The sequence below is a fragment of the Cnephaeus nilssonii genome (genome assembly GCF_951640355.1).
Source record: "Cnephaeus nilssonii genome assembly, chromosome: 4".
Classification (NCBI taxonomy): Eukaryota; Metazoa; Chordata; class Mammalia; order Chiroptera; family Vespertilionidae; genus Cnephaeus; species Cnephaeus nilssonii.
The window spans coordinates 48,056,140-48,078,077 of record NC_137075.1 but is presented as its reverse complement, the minus strand read 5'-3'; positions in this window follow the sequence as shown (position 1 = coordinate 48,078,077).

Sequence of the window (21,938 nt, the reverse complement as noted above, 5' to 3'; positions counted from 1 at the left end):
AGAAAGGGAGACAGAATCAGAAATGAAATAAGAGGAAGCCCGTGAGTAGATAGAGGGAAAAGGACAGGTTGGGGGTGAGAACCGAGGCAGTGCTGCTCTGAAGGAACTGCCGTAAACCCTATCCCAGACACAGAGACCAGAACCAGTGCTTTTATCTGCTTTGATCCCTTGACATTTTCTATTTCAGAGAGAAGGCTTCCTGTGGGCATAAATAATCCTCCGTGACTTGATTTTTAGAGGGCTTCTTTCCCCCTTACATCCAAAACAATCATTCTAGAACAGCGGTTCCCAGCCAGTGGTGGTTTCTCCCCTAGGGAACATTTGGCAACATCTGGAAACATTTGTTCCAATTCACTGACTGTCATGACTGGAGGGGTACTACTAGCATCTAATAAGTGGAGGCCAGGGATGCTGCCAAACATCCTACAATGCTCAGCCCCTCACCCCCACACACAGGCAACGAAGGATTATCTAGCCCCAAAGGTGAACAGTGATGAAGCTGAGAAACCCTATTCTAGAACAAGTTAGATTTTTTTTTTATGGTTTCCCCCTTTGAGCTTGTGCTTAGAAAAGTCCTTCCCCATTCTGTGATAAGACAAATATTCTCCTATAGTTTGTTTGATTTCTATGATTTTATTTTTATAGTTTCTTTTTCTTAGAAATGTCTAGTGACAAGAAAGCCATATTAATGATGAGATCAGGAAACAAACTAAACTTATACAACAGGTCACAATGTCTTCTGCCTGTGATTAGCATGTCACTAGAAGAGAATGTGGCAAAGATTCTCACAACTTTCTTGATTTAAGTCCACTTTTCTGTGAAGGTGAACTGGATGGTGTGAAAATCTGCATTTCCTCTGTCGAGAGACAAATGCTAACAACTTCTCTCAGCAACTGTAAATATGGTCTACTTACTACAAAGTTGACAGCATATATGATACTACATTCAGGTTGGGGAGGGTTAGGAAGATGGGACTCATAGAACTGGTGTCAGTATACTGGTCTTCAGGCTCACAGGACAGAAGTCTCTTACTCACTGGAGTGTTTACTAGTAGAGCTTTTGGTGGAGATGGTGGAGCTAGCTGAATACTGTGAAAGGTTATGGCCATGAAGAGTAGGATGTAACTGACAAAAATCTGGCTGAAAGTTTATATTCTTGAGCTGGTCGCTGATATCACACTATCTTCTCCCTTCTTTTTGCCAATATTATGGGGTCCTTAACATTTTCCATGAGACACTGATGATTTCTGTGCTCATATCACCACAACAACCCATATTACACACTAAGTAACAAGCATGATTAGAAAAAATAGATGGGCCGAGGCCGGTTTGGCTCAGTGGATAGAGCGTCGGCCTGCGGACTCAAGGGTCCCAGGTTCGATTCCGGTCAGGGGCATGTACCTTGGTTGCGGGCGCATCCCCAGTGGGGGCTGTGCGGGGGGCAGCTGATTGATGTTTCTCTCTCATCAATGTTTCTAACTCTCTATCCCTCTCTCTTCCTCTCTGTAAAAAATCAATAAAATATATTTAAAAAAAAAAAAAAAGAAAAAATAGATGGAATGAGCCTGCAAATGCAAAATATGCCCCTCGATTTAGAATCCCTTGTCCCTGGAGAGGGGTTTTCATCTGGAAATTTAGTTGTCTTCTTGTGAACTCCAGGCAGCTCACAACAAAGAGCACTCTCACATTAGCCTTGCTCCTCGAGAACATAGATTCTCTTCTCTACATCTACCCTGAGCCAAAGGTCAATTCTTTCCATCCTCCAGTGACCAGGGAAGTGGAAAGAAATGGGCATTTTCTGCCCAGGGACTCCAGATTCTATCCCTACTGCAATGTACACTGCAACACAGCATTTTGCAGGTCTGCACTTGCTGACAAATTATCACCATGACCCCCTTAGAACTTTGCATTCTCACATTCAATCTTAATTGCATGTATTCCTTCCTTTGACATCAATTCCCTTTAAGCCTAAGCACATCACTTCTCCTGTACCCATGAACCTAATTAATATGCATAAAACTGGCTATGTGCAAAACATCCACAAGCAGAAACATGGAGAAAGATTAATAACTAATATAGAGAATATGAGGGGTTTTTTCATAAAAACAGTAAAGATCAAGGTGATAATTGGAAAATGTGGAGAGAACGAATTTTAAAACGCTCTATTGCCCTATCTATAAGACAAACTATGCTGATTCCAAAATACAATGTCCCCCCCCCAAAAAAAAGTGTTCATCGGCAAGCAGTCATGATTTAATGAGATTATTTGTTAAAAACAATTCTTAGATTTTTACTTATGCAACACTATGTTATAGGCCAAAGATTGGCAAACTTTTTCTGTAAAGGGCTAGATAGACAACAACTATTTTAGCCTTTGCAGGTTATAAGGTTTCTTTTCCAACTACTCAACTCTGTCATTGTAGCACAAAACAGCCATAGACAATATGGAAATGAATAGGTCTGCCTGTGTTTTGATAAAACTTTATTTATAGATGTTGGAATTTGAGTTTTATATAATTTTAACATCTCATATTATTCTTCTTTTGATTTCTTTAATGATTTAAAAATCAATAGCCATATGATTTCACTCACATCTATAATAATAAAAGCGTAATATGCTAATTAGACCAGATGTCCTTCTGGAAGATCTTCCAGACAAAGCCAGGGCTGTGAGGGAAGCCCAGGTCCCAGGTGCCAGAGGGCAGCTGGTGCCAGCAGCCAGGGGAAGGAAGGCCTACTCTTGCATGAATTTTGTGCATCGGGCCTCTAGTGTGGTATATAAAACAAAAAGCAACAACCACATTGCCACAGAAGAGATAAAGTGGAAAATAAAATCTAATAAATAAGTAGCTAATAATATAAATATACAAGGATGAGTCTCATAAAATTAATGGAAGCATAGTTATCACCAAAAGAATTGTATAATAAATAAGAACCTAGTTTAATCTGTGCCAAATTTGTCCTATTCCACACTTGATCAATCATGGAAGAATATGAAGCCCGTGATTCCCCAGACCTCACCTACTGGATGGTAAAAGTGGGTGCTGTTACTGTTGAGCCAAACTTATCTGAGTCTCATTTTTAATGCATTCTTTTTTCATGAGGTTTCTGGGATTCTCATTCAAATAAATTTCCAGTATGTCCATCCCACCAGCTCTTTAGATGTGACATGCTGGAATCCTGACACTAGGGGGAAAAAAAAAAAGTTTTAAAAAGAAAACTTCTGAAATTGGTGGCAGAGGTTTGGACTTAGGCTACCAAATCCAATTAGCTCTGAATTTGAGACTAATTGTTATATTTCTTTGTGCCATAAGCAATAAGAGACCTTAGAGCTTATACAGCTCAGCAGTTTGCAAGCTCTTGTTTAGCGAAGAAATTTTTGTTTAAAATGTGATTTAATGCTTTCTTCTAAAACGTGAAACTGGAACAGTATAGCTGTTCCACTGAAGAGGGGTCAGAGCCCCAGGAGCCCTGCCCACTCTGCTCCCCAGGGTGCCTCCACAGAGCCCTAGACCTTTGGGGAATACAGTCCGAAAACCACTGGACTTGTGTATGCCTCTCATTTTACAAATGAGGAAGCTACTGAGATCATGAAAAATGGCCCTGCCAGCAGCCAGCCGTGCTGTTCCCAACTGAACATGATCACCAAATAGAAGCAGTGCTTAGACAAGATCACACCGCTACTGTGTTTGGAAAGACAGAGACAAGGCCATTCTGCAACCTCAGCAATGACAAAACATTGCCTCTTCTCACACGAGAGGCTGCCATTTTCCCTTCTAGTAACTACTCCTAGCCTAGCTTAAATCCACTAGTCTCTTTGATAAAATGTGTTAAGATACCCAGCCACCTAACTGCTGCTTCTTGACATTATCCAATCCAGAAATTATCCTAATCCCCAATTCCTCCTTGGAATTATCCAGCATAAGCCTGGATCCTATAAGAGGGATTATCCCAGTCCCTCTCCGGTGCCTTCCCCTTGCTGCAGCAAGCTCAATAGCCTGAGTTTTTGTTTTCACTCCAGGTGTGTCCCTGATGGTCTTTGGCTTCAACACTACATTATTAGCATTCTAAGCAGCACCCTCGAGAAAAACAGAGCAATACCAAGGATCAGTTGAGAGAATAGATAGCTGAGTTTCTACAGTGGTAAACAAACATGTTAGAAACAAACAGAATAATTCAGACCATAACAAATCAAAGGCTACTGATTCCTGCATGTTCAGCAGTGGTGGCATAGGCAACATGAGCTACATTTGATGAAAACCCAAGGACCACTGCTTGACAGTGACACTGAGGTTGAAAAAAGAACCACTACCATCTCTGTCCAGAATATACCACTCATAACATCTGACACAGCACCCGATGTAGACAAAATCCCTCGGACATTGGCCAGCCACCCAGAAAAGTCTGTCATTGTTTAACCCACATTCACTTCACAGAAATGCAAAGATTTGTAGATCATATAGTTCTACAAACAAAGCGTACTGTGATGAGCCTCTTTCTGGGTGGAACAGTATCACAGAGCACACTCAGGCTGCCCCAACACAGACAGGAAGTCATAGCAACGCCCATGCTGGTCCTGATATGGAGACTCTGATTTTCTCTGGGTCTCGCACATAGTGTGGATTCAATAAACATGTCTTCAATTGTATTTCACTGAGCAGAATCCCCTCCCTAACGTAACCACAGTAGAGTTTAAACCAACCTTGCATTCTGTATACAGTGTCTGTGGATTAAGAGGGTAGGTTTTGCCCAGTCCTACTTTGCCAATGGTATAGCTATTCACGAACAGTAATATTTATTTTAATCTTTGCTTTCTTCATGCATGAGTAATAATAAGGTCTGAAGATTTGAGAGAGAGAGGCTAAAGGCAGTGACTAAATTGGGGAAAGCACTAGACCTCATGGCAAGCTTGTAGCCACCACCTCAGATCCTCAACTAGTTCCCTTACTTGTTCACTGAGAGACTGAAGGTGTGACCCCAATGAAGTCCCTTCTAGTCCACCAGCCTAAGAACATGCCTCTGAACACTGAATGTATTTCTTAAAACCAAATTCCCTAAACAAAGCTGCCTCTTTGGGTCCTGTTTAGACATCACCAGGTTCCAGCCCCTCTGTTATTGCTGTTCTTCCCAGGATGCCATTTGCTGGGAGTCTCTGCTCATCCATACCTCAAGGCCAGCACTAATGCCATCTCCTCTCTCTCTCTCTCATTGAATGCCTCCTCCCCAGAGAAAAATCAACTGCTCTCTTCGGTTATCAAAGTACCTTATACATTCATTGGACTAGAGTTACATATTTTTTGCCATCTCCGTGACCAGGCTATTTTTTTTAGTAGCCTGTCATATTCATCTTCAATCTCCAGATATATAGAAAGGAATTTTTTAAACATTCTATGTGTTAGAACAAAAAGCTTTGACATAACATTGAACTCATCCTCCCCTTCAAGGAAACAGAGAGTGAATACATAAAAAGCGTTCATATACTGCTATTTCAACCCTCAGGTCTGGTGCTTTTGTACTTCCCAGCTGGCCATCCCACCCTAGCAAAAAAAATCTAAAAACACCTCCAAACTCCCCCAAATTTAGGTTTGGCTTCAAAGGCTGTTCAGTCTGAAATATGTAGGATGACTTTCACACAATAAGGTTCTCCTCTAGACACCCTAAAAAAAAAAAAAAAAAAAAAAAAAACACCTCGAATCTACACTCACTGCAAACAGCCAAAGCTATTCAATGAGTTCGCACCTCCTCTGCCATCCTCATAGCAATACATGCTTCCCGGAACGTGTACTCTGCCTGCTAGTTAGATCCCAGCAAAGTCTGTCTCCTCCAACTTCACTTTGAGGAAAAGAGGGTCTGTTTCCAAAGAGACCGTTTACCTTGAAATGTAGTGATGACATAATGAAATGTTAGCCACCTGTCCCTGATAAACCCCTTTCCCCATCTCACCCGGTAAAGTGCCTGTGAAACTGCTCAAATGATGTTAAAGGAATGTATTCCCAAACCCTAACTAGACAACACCCACGTGAGGCCAGCCTCCTCCTCTGGGGTGATATCCTGCAACCCCAGAGCCTGTGTTTGCAAGCTGGCACTGATTTTCCGAGCAGAAGCACAACAAATAAGGCACACTATTAGTTTAGCCAGGCATATGTTAGAAGCCAATGAATGTTCTCCCTAAGATATCTTCTTGAAACTTCTAATAACGTACTTAAAATTTAGTAATACAGTTTCATTTTTTTGTATCCCTTTTTCTCACCCACAGAGAGAACTCGAGAAGGGCAGAGAGTCAATTCACACAATAAACATGTACATTTGTATCCCAAGTGGCCGGTACAATCCCCAGTATATCACAGGGGCTCCACAAGTAAGTGGCTGCATCTGTGCACCTGTCTTCAGCCATCCCGAGGACGGTCCAGGGGACAGAGGGCTCAGTCCCTGCACTGGAAGAGCTGATTGAGATTCAGTGACTCCCAGAAGCCAGAGTTCTACGTTTATTTATTTCTAAAGCCCTGGTGCCTTGCACAGACAAACATTCAAAAAATCTGTTCAAATGAAAATTTATTTGCTCAAAAGGAAGACGTGAAGTATCAAGTGAGAATCGCCATCTGGCACACTAATAAAGCTGCTCTAATACCACCAACGATCACTAAGTCTCATTGTGGTGAGAATGGTCTGATTGTCAAGTCCAGGAGATATTTTCATGCTGTAAACTTCTTGACTTCTGGGGACCATTCTCTGGTGCTCTTATCCCTTTGGCCTCTGTGACACCCTCCCCGCTCCAATTTTCTACTTACCTCTCTGACTATTTCTCCAGTCTGCAAGTGGCACCTCTCTCGTCCTCTGATCTTCAAATGATTGATTTCCTATATGAGGCTCTCTAATTTTTTTATTCTTTGCTCTCTCTTTCTGGAAGAATTCCTATAAATTCAAATACATGTATTTGATTACTTTTTATTTATTATTCATCCTCAAATCCACATTTCTAAGCCAGGCTATTCTTCTGAGCTTTGATATCCAACTACCTCCCGGAAATCTACACTAGTTCATCTTGTAGTTAATTTAAAAGCCTTGCTCCTCTTCTCCCCCTTTATCCTTTCCTTTATTCCCATGCCAAGCCTGTTCTCTCACCTATTTTTCATATTTTGTCTTGGTGAACTGTCCACCATCCCCCACACCACCACAGCAGAAATCTCAGAATCATTCTAAACTTTTCCCTCATTATCTTCTTTCAGAAAATTAGTCACCAAGTAGGTAGTTCTCAATTTCTCTCTTCCTTTCCATCCTTCCTGACACTCACATTAGTTTGGTTCTAATTGGAGATCATCCCCAGAGTGTTCTATCTGCTGTCATTCTCCTCCACCTTCAAACGATCTGCCGCATCTGCTGGAAGACAGAGCTTCCTAACATGCTATTCTGAAGACATCATTCTCCACTTAAACAATCTTTTCAGCCATCAGCCAACACCACCCCACTGTCCCTGACATGAAGTACGGACTCCCAAGCATGGCATAGGTGGTCTCTACCTCATCTCCTACAGCGACCCCCAGCCCCATGCTCCAACCAGGCAGACTTGTGGCTCCCTCCCCCATGGTCAGGGCACCAGCTGTGCCCCTCGGCTTCTCTCCGCCTAACTGAACTTACGTTCTCCAAGCAAGCAGCTCAAGCATTGCTTCTAGAAGGCTTTCTCTGTCCTGATCCTCCCCACTGTCTGAATTAGAGCCCCATGTTCTGTCACCCATTCTACACAAAGGGGTTCCACTCTGTGAGAGGCTACTCAGAGGTTCTCAATGCTAACTGCATGCTAAACTTCACCCAAGCACCTGAGTGCCCAAAACTCAATCACACTGATTCTAACTTAAGTGATTAAATTGGTGATTGATTGCTCTAGGAATCTATATGATTCTCATGTGCCTTGGGCTTCGTGCTTCTCAAACTTAATTATAAGGATCAATCTCCTGGGGATCTTTTAAAAATGAAGATTCTGACTCGGCTAAGGTCTGAGATTCTGCATTGTTAATAAGCTCCCAGGTGATGTCAATGCTACTGGTCCATAGATCACACTTGGAGTAGCAAGTGGCTAACTAAACTCTGACACTGGCTGGCCCATCTGGAGCCAATAAAGTTGTAAATATCCAGAGCAACTATAAAAGGATCCCCCCTGTTATAAAAAAAAAAAAAGGAGGTTGCTAAAATTCCTGACATAACCTGGTTCCAGAAAACTTTGTGAGTGTCTATGACAACTGTGAAACCGTAGATTGTAGAAGCTATTGTCATCTAAAAGCATAAAGCCCGGAGAGGGAAAGTAACTTGCCCAGAATAACACAGAAAGTAAACAGCAGAACTGAAGTCGAAACTCAGGACACTTGATTCCTCAGTCAGTATACTGTTCAGTATATTCAGTGCCTGGGAGAGATGTTGAAGAGTCCACCACACTAAGAAAGTAGCAACCAAGAGGCACACAATCAAGATTAACAGGACCCAGCCAAGCCCTTTGATAACAGAAATGGCTGGAGCAGTGTTTTCAAAAGAGATCCCAGCCAAAAGTTGCTGGTAGAAGGACAATGGGGAAGCTGGTCATTCAGTACAAGGTTGATGAATGTGTGTTGGTTTCCTAAATGAACTTCACCTTGCCCCAGGGTGGCAAATGACACTGAAGACGTTGCACTGTGGAAATCTGGACTATTCTGATGTCTTTAAGCATTTTGAAGGCAGCAGGGATGTCTTATTCTTCTTAATTCCCCCAGCACCCAACACAATGCTTGATACCTTAAATTCACTGGATACCTGTTGAACAACGTCTAACCAGAGAAAGTGTTGTCTTTCTTTACATAATACTTTATCTACATTGTGGCCAGCCTCCTTCCTGTAGGGTGAGATGATAACAGCTTGTTCCTGGGCTGCCCACTCTAGAGATTTCCTCGAGTTTCTGGGTGGAAGCTGGATGCTGGTAAAAGTGAGATATAGTACATGAGTCCCCAGGCTCTTCACACATACAAATCCAAGATACAAAGGTTATAGGCATAATCACAGTAGTGTTTGTACTTACTAGGGAATCAGGCAGAAGTCAACTGCATTCATTAAGTTGTGGGAGAAGGAGGGAAGAACTGGAGGGAGTGACCTTACTGGTTCCCTGGGCAGCAGAATGTTTGCCAAAAAACAAAGGAATGATTGAATGCTAAGTCATATTGCTTAAATGTCAAATGCATGGGCTTTGAGGTCAGATAGATCAGAGTTCGAGTGTCATCTCTACCACTTACTCATCATTTTGGTCAAGTTATTTAACCTTACTAAGTTTCAGCTTCCTCATCTATAAAATGGAGAAAATAAGTAACTTCCTATGAGAACTGCTGTAAGAATTAGATGAGATATGTAATTGTGTAAAGTACTTAACACAGTGTCTAGGATGCTGTAGATGTTAAATAACAACAGTTCAGCAATGGCACCAATGGAGAAAGCATTCAATGCCAGTTTTGGCTGCATGACTAATTATAGAAACAAGGGTCGTGGCCACCATCTATGTGTGATATGTGGGAACGTGGGCCCCTTCCCAAGCTCCAACTCCCTCTCTCAGCCTGTGGGAATATGATGAAGGCATCTGTAAGTGGACTGACTGTGAGACCTTGGGAGCCTGGCCAGCTCCTTGGTGAAAGAATGGCCAAAGAGAAACTGCTTCTAGATATGAGCCTGGGCTGTAAACAACTGCAGAGAAACAGCTAGCATTCTGATTTCACAGCTTGCACACTCGCACATCCCCTGCTTGCCCTGCTTGCTTTGTTTCCCTTACTCTACATAGCACTGTACTAGGAAGCCTGTGTTGCGGTAACTTTACCAGCTGGCCACCCCTGGTGTGCATGTAAGTCCTAATAAACCCATATCTTTCACAACCTGGTTATTTCTTTGGAATCAGCAAGCAATATGCTAAGGTTTTCTCAGACCTCAGCTCTTTGCATAACAATCTATATGTAAGATTTCAATTTCTCGTGAGAGTAAGCAAGGACTGGAAAAAGGGTCTTATTATTGTTTTTTTTCTTTTCCCTTTTTAATAAATTATTTACTTTTTCATTCTAATTGTCTCAATCATATTCTGTTTTTCCTCCATTATTGGGCATGAAAGTGGGTAGGGGATAAATTTACTAAGTAGGTAAGGGATGGCAAATTTTTTCCTTCTCAAATCAATGCTAATTGATTGGGGCAACTGCCTGGACCACTGTATTAAGAAGGATGTTGATGCCGAGTCCAAGCTTAGTGAAAAAGAGAGCTACAATTGATTAGCAGTATCTTCAGTGAGTGTTTTTCATGCCTCCTTTTAACTCAGATGGCAGAATGGTGAATAATAACAGCTAGGTAGGATCACAATGGAAACGGGGGAATAGAAAGCAATGGTAGACTATAGGTAGAAAGAGACTGGTGAACACTCTTACACTTACCCTGAGACATCCTATATAATAAGAGCCTAATATGCTAACTGTCTGGTCGTCCGATCGTCCATTCAACCAATCAAAGCATAATATGCTAATGATATGCTAAGGCTGCTCAACCCCTCACTATGACTTGCACTAACCACCAGGGGGCAGACGCTGCAACTGATAGGTTGGCTTGCTGTTGGGGTTTGGCCGATGGGGACTGAGCGAGATGGGCCAGATATGCCCTAGAGTCCTCCCACAGTCCCTCCCCAGCTTGCCAACCTCCCATGATCCTCCCTGGCCCTGATAGTGCACCAGTGGGGTCCCTCAGCCTGGCCTGCACCCTCTTGCAATCCAGGACCCCTCGGGGGATGTCAGAAAGCCTGTTTCGGCCCGATCTCACAGGCCAGGTTGAGGGACCCCACTGGTGCATGAATTCGTGCACCGGGCCTCTAATCTTTTCATATAATCACTGTGCCAATTGCCCCTCCACATGCACTCTCCACCCTTCTCCACTGGCTTCCTGCCTGAAGGCTGATCTACATGCAGTATAAAAATAGGGCTGTGAGCCCTTCAGCTCTGGTTGTTTTGGCCAGTGGAGACCCCCAACAGGAGATATGAGTGAGGAAAAAGTGACAGCAAGGTCATTATTTCCCTGAATATCCCCCTGCAGGGGGGGTATGTCCCTGATTAGAAGTCATTGATTCTCTCTAAGCCAGTGGTTCTCAACCTTTCTAATGTCACGACCCTTTAATACAGTTCCTCATGTTGTGGTGACCCCCAACCATAAAATTATTTTCATTGCTACTTCATAACTGTAATTTTGCTACTGTTATGAATCGTTGTGTAAATACCTGTGTTTTCCGATGGTCTTAGGTGACCCTGCTAGCGGTTCTCAACCTTAGAGTCTAAGCAGTTGAGTCTGTGATTCTCTTTTCTTCCAGATTCCAAAAAACTTTCCCTTCTTCCCATCCCTTTGGAACAAGAGGTGATAACAGCTCCAACAGCACAAACTCTGGGGTACTGCACTATCTTTGTGGTTCTCCTCACTCACACTTTTAAAACTAGTCCCTTTATAAATGATTCTCATCAAACTATATTATTTTGAAAGTACCACCCATTTCCTGGAGGAACCTTGCCTGAGATATTGGGCCTTTTTTGCTTCTCTGTTGGAAGTGAAGTGAGCATCCACAGACACACATGGGGTACAAGATGCTAGGTAGGACATGTTTCTACATCTAGGAAGAAGGGTGTGTGTCTGGTGGCCAGAGATTAGATTGACTAGAGATAACAATACAGATGCCCACCATGCCCAATTCCCCATCTACCTTAAACTGTCCACTGTGATCTGGACCTTTCTCTTACAGATAGGTCCAAGCATTATCAATCTTAATTGTATCTGGTGAGACAACATGTCTTGGACTGTTCTATTTCCCTTGCTGGAAAACTAAAACTCTAAAATTTGTCATCTGGACGCTGATGAGACAGAGGTACAGACATGCAGCGGGTGGCTGAGTCAGGTTATCAGCAGAGAACAAAGTGTCCCTGTCCTTCCAATCACCTGTCTTTCCCACCAAGCCTGCCCTTCCTGCAGCTAAGTGCTATAATTCTTCCTAGGTCTCTACGTTTCTGGTCTTTATTTTAAAAGAGAAAAAAATGAATACAACCCTGCTTACCACCCCTTCGGTGATACAAGAACCTACATTTCATGATTAGAAGTACAAATAAAGTCAGGAGAGGAGAAATGAGCCTGCACATGTGACTTCTCCACCCTCAAGGTAAAGGAGCTTGTCCTTGAATGTCTCATCCAATGTTCTTGTGAATCATGCACTAGCCAATCACACCTGAAAAAACCCATCTAGATTAAGGTGATTCCACTCCTTGGTAGGAAGGAAACCCTTCAGAACCACATTAGGCCTCCTCCTGGTGCCCAGCATTCAGATATAAGGCCTCCATGACAAGCACAGGTTGGTGAAAAAATATAGCTCTGACTCTCTCCTAAAGAAGACAATAACAAATCCAAAGAAAAAAGGTAAAGCAGGATAAAAGGTAAACAGAAGAGAAGTTGTGAGAGAGCAATCAAAACACTATTTAGGGGAGCAAAAAGGAGAGGATTTAGGGTTAAGGAGGGCTGCTGGCCTCTGCCCCTCGAGTGGAGAGAAGAGTAAAGCTCACCAAATTCTATTTCAGCACAACTCTTTTTAAGCTGCTCCAACACTTTAATTCACTATCTTCAATAGTCTTTTCATCTCTCAAGGTCCATATCTTCTGTGGAGGCTTCCCTGACCTCAAGCCTTCCTGCTCCCAGTCAAAATTAACTGTTCTTTCTCTACTCTTAGTGCATACTAACCCTCTCCTTAGCACTTTCTATTTGTAAGATATGAACACATTTGCCTCCCTCAAGTGCTTTGTGACCTTGCTGTTAGCAGGGATCTATCTTCCTGATTTCTGAATAAAAGCAGTCCCTGGATCATAGTAGAATGTTAAATGTTCTGAGCTTGACAATGACAGACTTTTGCTATCAATTGGAAATTGGACAGCCCCTTCCCCCAACCCTCAGCCCCTACCCCTCATCCCCCACCCCCACCCCAACCCCAACCCCCACTTTTATTTAAAATAAAGTCAGTATTCTATTTTTAATTGATTTGAGAGAGAGAGAGAAAAAGAGAGAGAGAGCAAAACATCGACATGAGAGAGGAACATTGATTGGTTGCCTCCTGTACATGCCTCAACTGGGGATCGAACCCACAACCTAGATATGTGCCCTAACCAGTAATTGAACCCGCCACCTTTCAGTGCACAGGAAGATGCTCCAACCAACTGAGCCACACTAGCCACGGCCATACTCACCTTTCCCAGGTATGTTGTTGGTGGGAAAGTAAGGGAATCTTCAATGCACACAGAGCTGACTTTCAACCTCCTAGCCTGGGTTCCCAAGAGAAGTGGACCCTGATACAAGAGCTTCCTGCAAACAGAAGTGGGGTTGGAGGAGCTTAGGAAAGTAAAACAGGGGAGAAGAAAAAGTCAAAATAAGGTATGTTATCAAACTAGTCCCTTCTTGGGCAACTGGGGTTCTCTCCCACTGGGGATACTCTGAGAAGCCATATAGAAAGTATTTCAAAATTATCCCCCAAGAGAAAGAAAATGGGAGAATTTATTCATTGTTAGGCAAAATGGTTTCTGGTGCTTGACATGACAGGTGCCATAGTAAGAAGTAAGTTGCTCTCAGTGACCACCAGTTCAGCCAGGAAGAAGTGGGTTATGTCACCTGAAAGGAAAGCACTTACAGAGATAAGTGGGCCCATTAAGTTGTTTACTGCTTTGGGACATACACTTCTTAACCAGCACATGCCACTTGGCTACAAGCCACCTGTATTCTGGGAGGCTGGATATATTATCAAGCCCCCAGCTTTCAGGTGTGGAGATCCACAGCCTTGCTGTCATTCAGAACTCTGCTTCTGTCCATAAATTCCCTAATAAGCTAGAGTTGTTAGCCTCTTTCTTCGGTTCCTCCATCCTGTCCTCCTTTGGAGGTCGGTTCTAGTCTACACCCACTGATCAAGGGTTACCTATGGGATCTTACCTTCCTCACACTTTTAGGTGTGTGGCTATGTCGGAATGAGCAAATTCTGCAGGCGTCCACGTGATGGTAGCAGAGATGCCCCAGGACAGAAAGCCGGTGACAAATAGTGTAGTTGAGGTGAGGTGGGGTCAGGTACACCTGAGCACAGCTGATTTGCCACAGCAACAACTAGAAGGAGAAAGGTGAGCCAAGAGGATGTGAGGCAGGGCCCAAGAAGTGTCAGATACACACAACTTATGGTCATTTTTATTGGCCCTTTGAGAGTTTTATGTACCTTAGAGAGTAAATCTCACTAATTCTAGCATTAATCATCATTAAATTGTTAGCAAAAAGAAAGTGTTGCGGTATAGAACTAGAATTTTCTCAAGCTTCCCCAGGCTATGGATACAGTCATAATACATTCCCAAACTTCAATGGCTCTACCCCTCTAGCTTCTGACTACCACTAGCTTCCAGCTCTAGTCCTGCAGCATCCTGCAAGCTCCTCCCAGCTGTATCTCCAAGCCTCCGAGGGCGCCTCACATATACTTAGAAATCAATCTGTCACATGTGGTCACCATGTGGCACCACCATGTTCTTCTGCTCCAGACCCCCTTTTGGATGCAGTATGGTCAATGGGAACATGGGCCCCTTCCCATGCTCCAACTCCCCCTCCCACCTGGTGGGACATATGGTGCAGGCCTCTTGTAAGTGGACCGTGAGACCTTGGGAACTGGGCCAGCAACTGGGTCTAAGAAAGGCCAAAGAGAACCTGCGCTAGACGTGAGCCTGATTGTAAACAGCTAGTGTTTTAATCTCACACCGTTGGCCCACGGGCCCGTCATCCTCCCCCTGCATGCCCTGTTTTTCTTTGTTTTCTGTTCTCTATAAAACCTTGTGCTGGGAATGTCTGGGTGGCGGCAAAACAATAGCACCAGCCGGCTGCCCCCGCTTGTCCACAGGCTGGATGGGACTCAGTGGGGCAGCTTCACCGGCTGGCCGCCACCAGTGCACACATAAATCCTAATAGGCCAATGTCTTTCACAGCCAGTCCTCCAGGTTATTTCTTTGGAATCCACAAACAATATGCTCAGGTTTTCTGGGACCTCAGCACTTTGCATAACATATGTCCTGCCTGCAGCTCCTCTCAGTACCTCTGCTGCTCACGCCCCCCATGAGACTGCACTGACAGTGTTACCTTCCTTGCTCCAACGTCTCCAATCCCTCCAGATGCCAAGACGACACATTTCTTTTCATCCTCCTATGCCAGAGCCACCTTGTGGCTCAAACAGAGGTGGGAAGACGCTCCTTGCTCCCAAGGCCACATTTTGAGCCATAAGAATACAGTGCTGCTTCAGACCCAGCCACTCAGTCACTGACAAACTTCCCCGGCTTCAGCTCTAGTCCTAGGAATGATCCTCCTCTCTCCCTTGTCCTCTCTCTCCCCACCCTCCATCACCACCACACCTCACACACAATGGCCTTCTCTCTCCTTCAGTCAAAAATATATGCCTGCATGCAAATAAACTCAAAAACGCCAGCAGCTTTCAGCCCATGTCAGCAGTACACTGGGCATGGCCAGGCAGGCCTAGACTCCGGCAGTGCCCACAGCCATGGCACAGATCATAGCCTCACTATCACAGCAATTATTTGAAATCTTCTATACGCAGGTGATTCTGTGTACTGAGGCTCAGAACAGAACGGATGCAAACAGTTTGGCACCAAAAACTCCCAAGAGTTTTGTAGGGTTGTTTATCTTATGCTACAAAATGAAATTCACCAGATATCCTAAATAGCATTTTATCCTGGCATTTTCTCACATCACTTCACTTTAAAGAGAAACAAGGTGGGGGTTTTTTGTCCTGGCCAGTATGGCTCAGTTGGTTGAACACTGTCCCATGCACCAAAAGGTCACTGGTTCGATTCCAGGCTGGGACATGCCCGAGTTGCAGGCTCAATCCCCAGTAGGAGGCATACTAATGTTTTTCTCTCTCCATTTCCCTTCCTCTCTCTCTAAAAATCAATAAAAACATTTTTTAAAAATGAGAGCAACATAGTTGGTTTGTTTTTTTGACAAAGGTACCTAACTCCAGGTGATCTACCCATCAAAATCCACGTGATATAAGTGACCCTAGGGCACAAAAAGTGTCCCTGGATATGTTTTTACATGACAAGTTTCCTAAGAGTGAACTTTAAGGACATGAAACATCAGTCCCTACTTGTAGCTATAGAAAAAAAAAAAAATATATATATATATATATATATATATATATATATATATATATATATCCTATATAATAAAAGCCTAATATGCTAAGTGTCTGGTCGACCAGATAGCTGTTCAACCAAAGCGTAATATGCTAGTGATATGCTAAGACCACTCAACCCCTCGCTATGTCGTGCACTGACCACCGAGGGCAGACAGTCGACAGGTCGACCAGTCACTATGACGTGCACTGATCACCAGGGGACAAACGCTCCAACTGGTAGATTAGCTTGCTGCTGGGGTCTGGCTGATCAGGACTGAGCGAGAGGGGCAGGAAACACCCTGGAGCCCTCCCACGGTCCCTCCCTGGCTGGCCAACCTCCCACGTCTCTCCCCAGCCCCAATCCTACACTGGTGAGGTCCCTCGGCCTGGCCTGTGCCTTCTCACAATCCAGGACCCCTCGGAGGATGTCGGAGAGCTGGTTTTGGCCCGATCCTGGAGCCAGGCTGAGGGACCCCACTGGTGCACGAATTCATGCACCAGGCCTCTAGTATATATCTAGATATATAAAAAGCCAGCAACGACCGGAACCACCAGAATGACCAGTTGCTATGACACCCACTGCGGCCAGCCAACCGGCCCGATCTGGGGAGCAGGCCAGTGTCCAACCTCCCACAGCCCCTCCCCCCAGCCATCCCAGCCCCTGATTGCCCCCCCCACCCCAGTAGGGGGTGGGGCCGGCTGGCCAACCTCCTGCAGCCCCTCCCCCCAGCCGGCCCTACTCCCAATGGGCCCCCACCAACCCAACCGGCCCACAGCCCCTCTCCCCAGCTGCCCCTCCTGATTGCCCCCCTACCCCAATAGGCCCACAGACTCTCCCCCAGCCGTCCCCACCCTCGATGGGCCCCCACCATCCCAATTAGCCCACTGCACCTCCCCCCAGCCAGCCCTGCCCTTGATTTCCCCCCCACCCCAATAGGGAGCGGAGCTAGCCAGGCAGGGGGAGGGGCTGCAGGAGGTTGGTTGGCCAGCTCCGCCCCAGATCGCCCCCCCCCACACCCTGATCAGGGGCAGAGCCTGCCAGCCAACCGTCTGCGGCCCCTCCCCCAAGCTTGCCCTGCCCCCCATGGGTCCCCACCACCCTGATCAGCCCACAGCCCCTCCCCCCAGCCAGCTCCACCCATGATAGGCTCCCCCACTCTGATCACAGTCAGGGCTGGTCGGCCAACCACCCATGGCCCCTCCCCTAGGCTGCTGGCCCTCGATCAGCCCCCCCATCCCATTCAGGGGTGGGACTGGCTGACCCACCACCCACAGCCCCTCCCCCCAGCCAGCTCCACCCCCGATTGGCCCCTCCTACACCAATCGGGGTTGGGGCTGGCTAGCCAACCTCCCACAGCCGCTCCCCACAGCTGGCCCCACCTCCATTGGCCCCCCAACCCCAATTGGGAGCGTGGCCCACCAGCCAATCACCCACAGCCCCTCCTCCCAACCGTCCTGGCCCTTATCAGGCCCTGATCGGGGTGGGCCAGCCAGCCAACTTCTCACCATCTCCTCCTCCTGACAGGTCCGGCCCTGATCTGCCCTGATTGGGGCCAGGCTGGCCAGACCCCACCCATGCACAAATGGGTTTATACTAATAAAAGCCTAGGTGGCCCTCATATATGATGTTGTCACAAGATGACTGCCACAAAGATGGCCAACACAAGATGGCCGCCACAAGATGGCCACAGGCACAGCAGAGGTGGGGCCTGGCAGCCACTCTGTGCAGTGAATGGCTCCGTGTGGCGTGGAGGAGGCCAGTCCCAGCATCTCTGCTGCCTCATGCAAAGGAGACGGGTCCCAGCAGAGGAGGCGGGGTGTGGCAGGGGAGGGAAGTTGTGGGTGATCGGGCCAGCAGGGTAGGACAGTTGGGGGCAATCGGGCCAGCAGGGCAGGACTGTTGTGGGTGATCAGGCCAGCAGGGAAGGACAGTTGGGAGCAATCAAGCCGGCAGGAGAGGGCAGTTGGGGGCAATCGGGCCAGCAGGGGAGCAGTTAGGTGTCAATCAGGCCAGCAGGGGAGCTGTTAAGGGGCAATCAGGCTGGCAGGCAGAAGCAGTTAGGGGCAATCAGGAAGGCAGGCAGGCGAGCAGTTAGGAGCCAGCGGTCACAGATTGTGAGAGGGATATCCGACTGCCGGTTTAGGCCCGATCCCACAGTTGGACATCTCCCGAGGGGTCCCAGATTGGAGAAGTTGCAGGCTGGGCTGAGGGACACACACACCCCCGCACGAATTTTGTGCACCAGGCCACTAGTATATATATAAAAGCCTAAGCAACTGTTACGACCGAACAACAGGAACGACCAGTCAACCAGTCGCTGTGACATGCACTGACCACCAGGGGACAGATGCTCCATGCAGGAGCTGCCCCTGGTGGTCAGTGCACTCCCACAGCCAACCTCCCACAGCCCCTCCTCCCAGCTGGCTTCTCAATCAGTCCCGATTACTGGCCAAGCCGAGGGACCCCATCCATGCACAAATTTGTGCACTGGGCCTCTAGTATATGTGTGTGTGTGTGTGTGTGTGTGTGTGTGTGTGTGTGTGTGTGTTACCAATGTGCCAATGTGCTACACTTGTCCAGCTAGTTGAAGAACAATGGCTGATGAAAGCCAAGAGCAAAAGAAAATGACAATAAAATAAGGTGGCATGTTGACAGCTGAGATCTGAGTGACATCTGTGGGTGGTTCTGTGGCTCCAGGATTAGATTGTTCTCACTTCAAAGGAGCCATCCCTGAACTCTGTCAATCAGCAACGCAGTCATACACACATGCAACTCTCTCCCCCATTCGCTCCTCAAAAAGAAAAAATCCTTAAAGATGATGTGAAGAAAACAATATATAGATCATATGCGTTTTAGTGAAAGGCAGCATTTTTCTCCCTAATTTACAAACTGAGCTTGAATTTTTATCCAACCTTTACTGTGCCTCACTTTCACACAAAGAATTCCATTTATTGTTCTCCTCAGACTTCAAATAAAAAAGTAACATCAAAGTCTAACGGAAAATGAAAGCTCCGGTCAGACATTATTTTGTTTTCCTCTTCCAAGTAAATATTTGCACTTGCTGGAGGGGCTTATGCTGATGTGTCTGCAAATTGAATATGTATTTTTTATGAGAAGATAAGTAACCAGGAACAAAAAGACACAAACCAAAGTTCCCCTGTGCTCTCTGCCAAGTGACCTTTGTCCACTGTGCAGATGACATGTTCAGAGGAAGATGATTTAGTCTCCATGGACGCTCGGTTTGGGGGCTCTGCTTTGGCAGATTGACAAATGTGCTAAATGATGTTGGAAACTACATGTAATTTAGATTTGAGATTATAACTATTGTCCATCAAGGACTGAAGAGCCCCATGCAGTGAGAGGTTTATTTTGGGTATCTTCTTAAGCTTCATTCCAGAGTAAAAAGGCATGGACTCTTCTTATCGGAAACAGGCCTTTTTGTTTGCTGTGGGAGGTGGTAAGTACCAAAGTCATTTCACTAATTAGAAGCCACAAGCCCAGGATAACCACTGCCACACTTTTCTAGAATGAAACAGCCATGCCCAATAATTTCTGGGCAGAACACAACTCTACCCCAATTTAAAGCTAAGAATAAATGAAATGTTCATGGTTTGTTTTTTTTAAAAAGTCATAATAGCACATTAGAGTAGAATTAGCCTGAAAGGAATTTAGAGTTTGACTCTGCAAGACTAGTGGGCTGCTGTCCTCCTCCAGATACTCATTTACTGATATGCTTGATGCTTTGTTTTGTTTTGTTTGTTTTGTTTTGTTTGTGTAAAAGAAGAGAGTGAGTGCAGATGTCCAGGAGAGAGGAAAGCAATAGAAAAGATGCAGGTGTCAACCCTCAAGGAAACGGAATAGATGAACAAAAACAAACATGAACTAGAGCACAACTGATGTGGGCCCAAAGGGTTTCCAAAAAATGACTGGGGAAGGCTCTGCGGAGTAACTGAGTGCTCATGTGAGAAAGTAGAAGTATACTATTTGGGAACTGTATATTTTGAAATATTACCATTTTTGTTCCCAAAGACTGAAAGCTGGGGAACAAAGATTACCTTAAATTCCTGGATTTAAAAAGCATTTCCTTTGTCATAGTACACTATGACAAAAATCACAGCCTACCTTTTTCCTTTTAATTTTCTTTGCATTACTTTTACAGGGAGAGGAAGGAAGAGGGATAGAAAGAAACATCAATGAGAAAGAAAGTTATTCGATTGGCTGCCTCCTGCATGCCCCCTACTGGGGATCAAGCCCACAACCTGGGCATGTACCCTGACCAGGAATCGAACCAGTTACCTGTTGGTTCCTGGGCCAACACTCAACCACAGAGCCACACTGCCTGGGTCTACCATTTTCCTTTTAGAGCAAAATTGGTGTGTTTGCTCAATGGTTAACATCCCTGATCAAATGACTTGATGCTCTTTGCAGAAAACCAGCAGTTATGAGACCATTGGTTAGAGAAGTAGGAAGGGAACAGGAGGAGAAAATAAGTGAGATAGATATTTTACACTTTATGAAAATATAAAATAGCATTTCATGTTTATCTCCCCCAGAATACTATCCCCAAAATACAGCATCGGTCTTGGAGACAAGCTCCATTTCTGAACTGAACAGACCAATTTAGGCAAGCATATGTAATGGTTCCAAAAAGACATTTCAGGAACTGTGGTCTAAAGTTTATTCAGAGCTAAGGGAGACTGCCCATAATGCAGTCCCGTCACATCCACAAGTTGTCTGGGGTCCAGAGCAGCAGCCTCAGCATCAGCTTGGAATCTATTAGAAACGCAGTCACAACCCCACCAAAGACCTACAAAATTTACAAGATCCCAGGTGATTCACATGCACATTAAAATCCACACCCAGCTCAGTTGAGCAGTCTTTACTCCGTGAAGGTAGAAGGAGAGCCTATAAAGGAGGAATAAGAAGAGAAAGGAATTCTGGAAATAGTGAAAGTTATATTTCACCCTTCCTTTCTTGCTTCTCCCATTGAGAAAGAAGTTTCCCAAAGTGAAAAAGATCATATTTTGTGTAAGAAAGAAAGGAAGCCTTGGTCTGTGTGGCTCAGTAATTGGAGTGTCAGCCCTCACACTGAAGGGTCGTGGATTCAATTCCTGGTCAAGGGCATGTACCTGGGTTGGAGGTTTGATCCCCAGCCCTGGTTGGGGTACGTGTGGAAGGCAACCAATCAATGGGTCTCTCTCACATCAATGTTTCTCTCTCTCCCCCTCGCTCCCTCCCTTCCACTCTCTCTATAAAAATCAATGGGAAAAAATATCCTTGGTTGAGAATTATTTTAAAAAAAAGAAGAAGAAGAAAGAAAGAAAGAAAAGGAAGTAATAAATTAAACGTATGTCTGTTTATTTTATAAAAAGCAGCACAAGGCAAATAAAACAGAAAACAAGCAGTTAACTTGTTTCCTTTTCAGACAAGGAAATAGAGGTTACTTATAAGGTGTAAGGGAAGAAAACAAAGTAGAAAGGATACCCAAAGAAATGACACTTCTCTAAGTGTACTTTTTGTTATAATTTTGATTTATAGAAGTATGTTAATACATTCAAAAAATAAAATGAAATTATCAATGATGAGAAGAGGAAAGAAAAAAATCCTAAAACCTAAAAGCAAACTAAAACAAATGAAACAATTGTATTTCAAGTGGAATTCTATAATGACAGTTAAGGAGAAAAAAAATAAAAAATAACAAAACAAGGAACTCATCCAAGTCACTTATGAG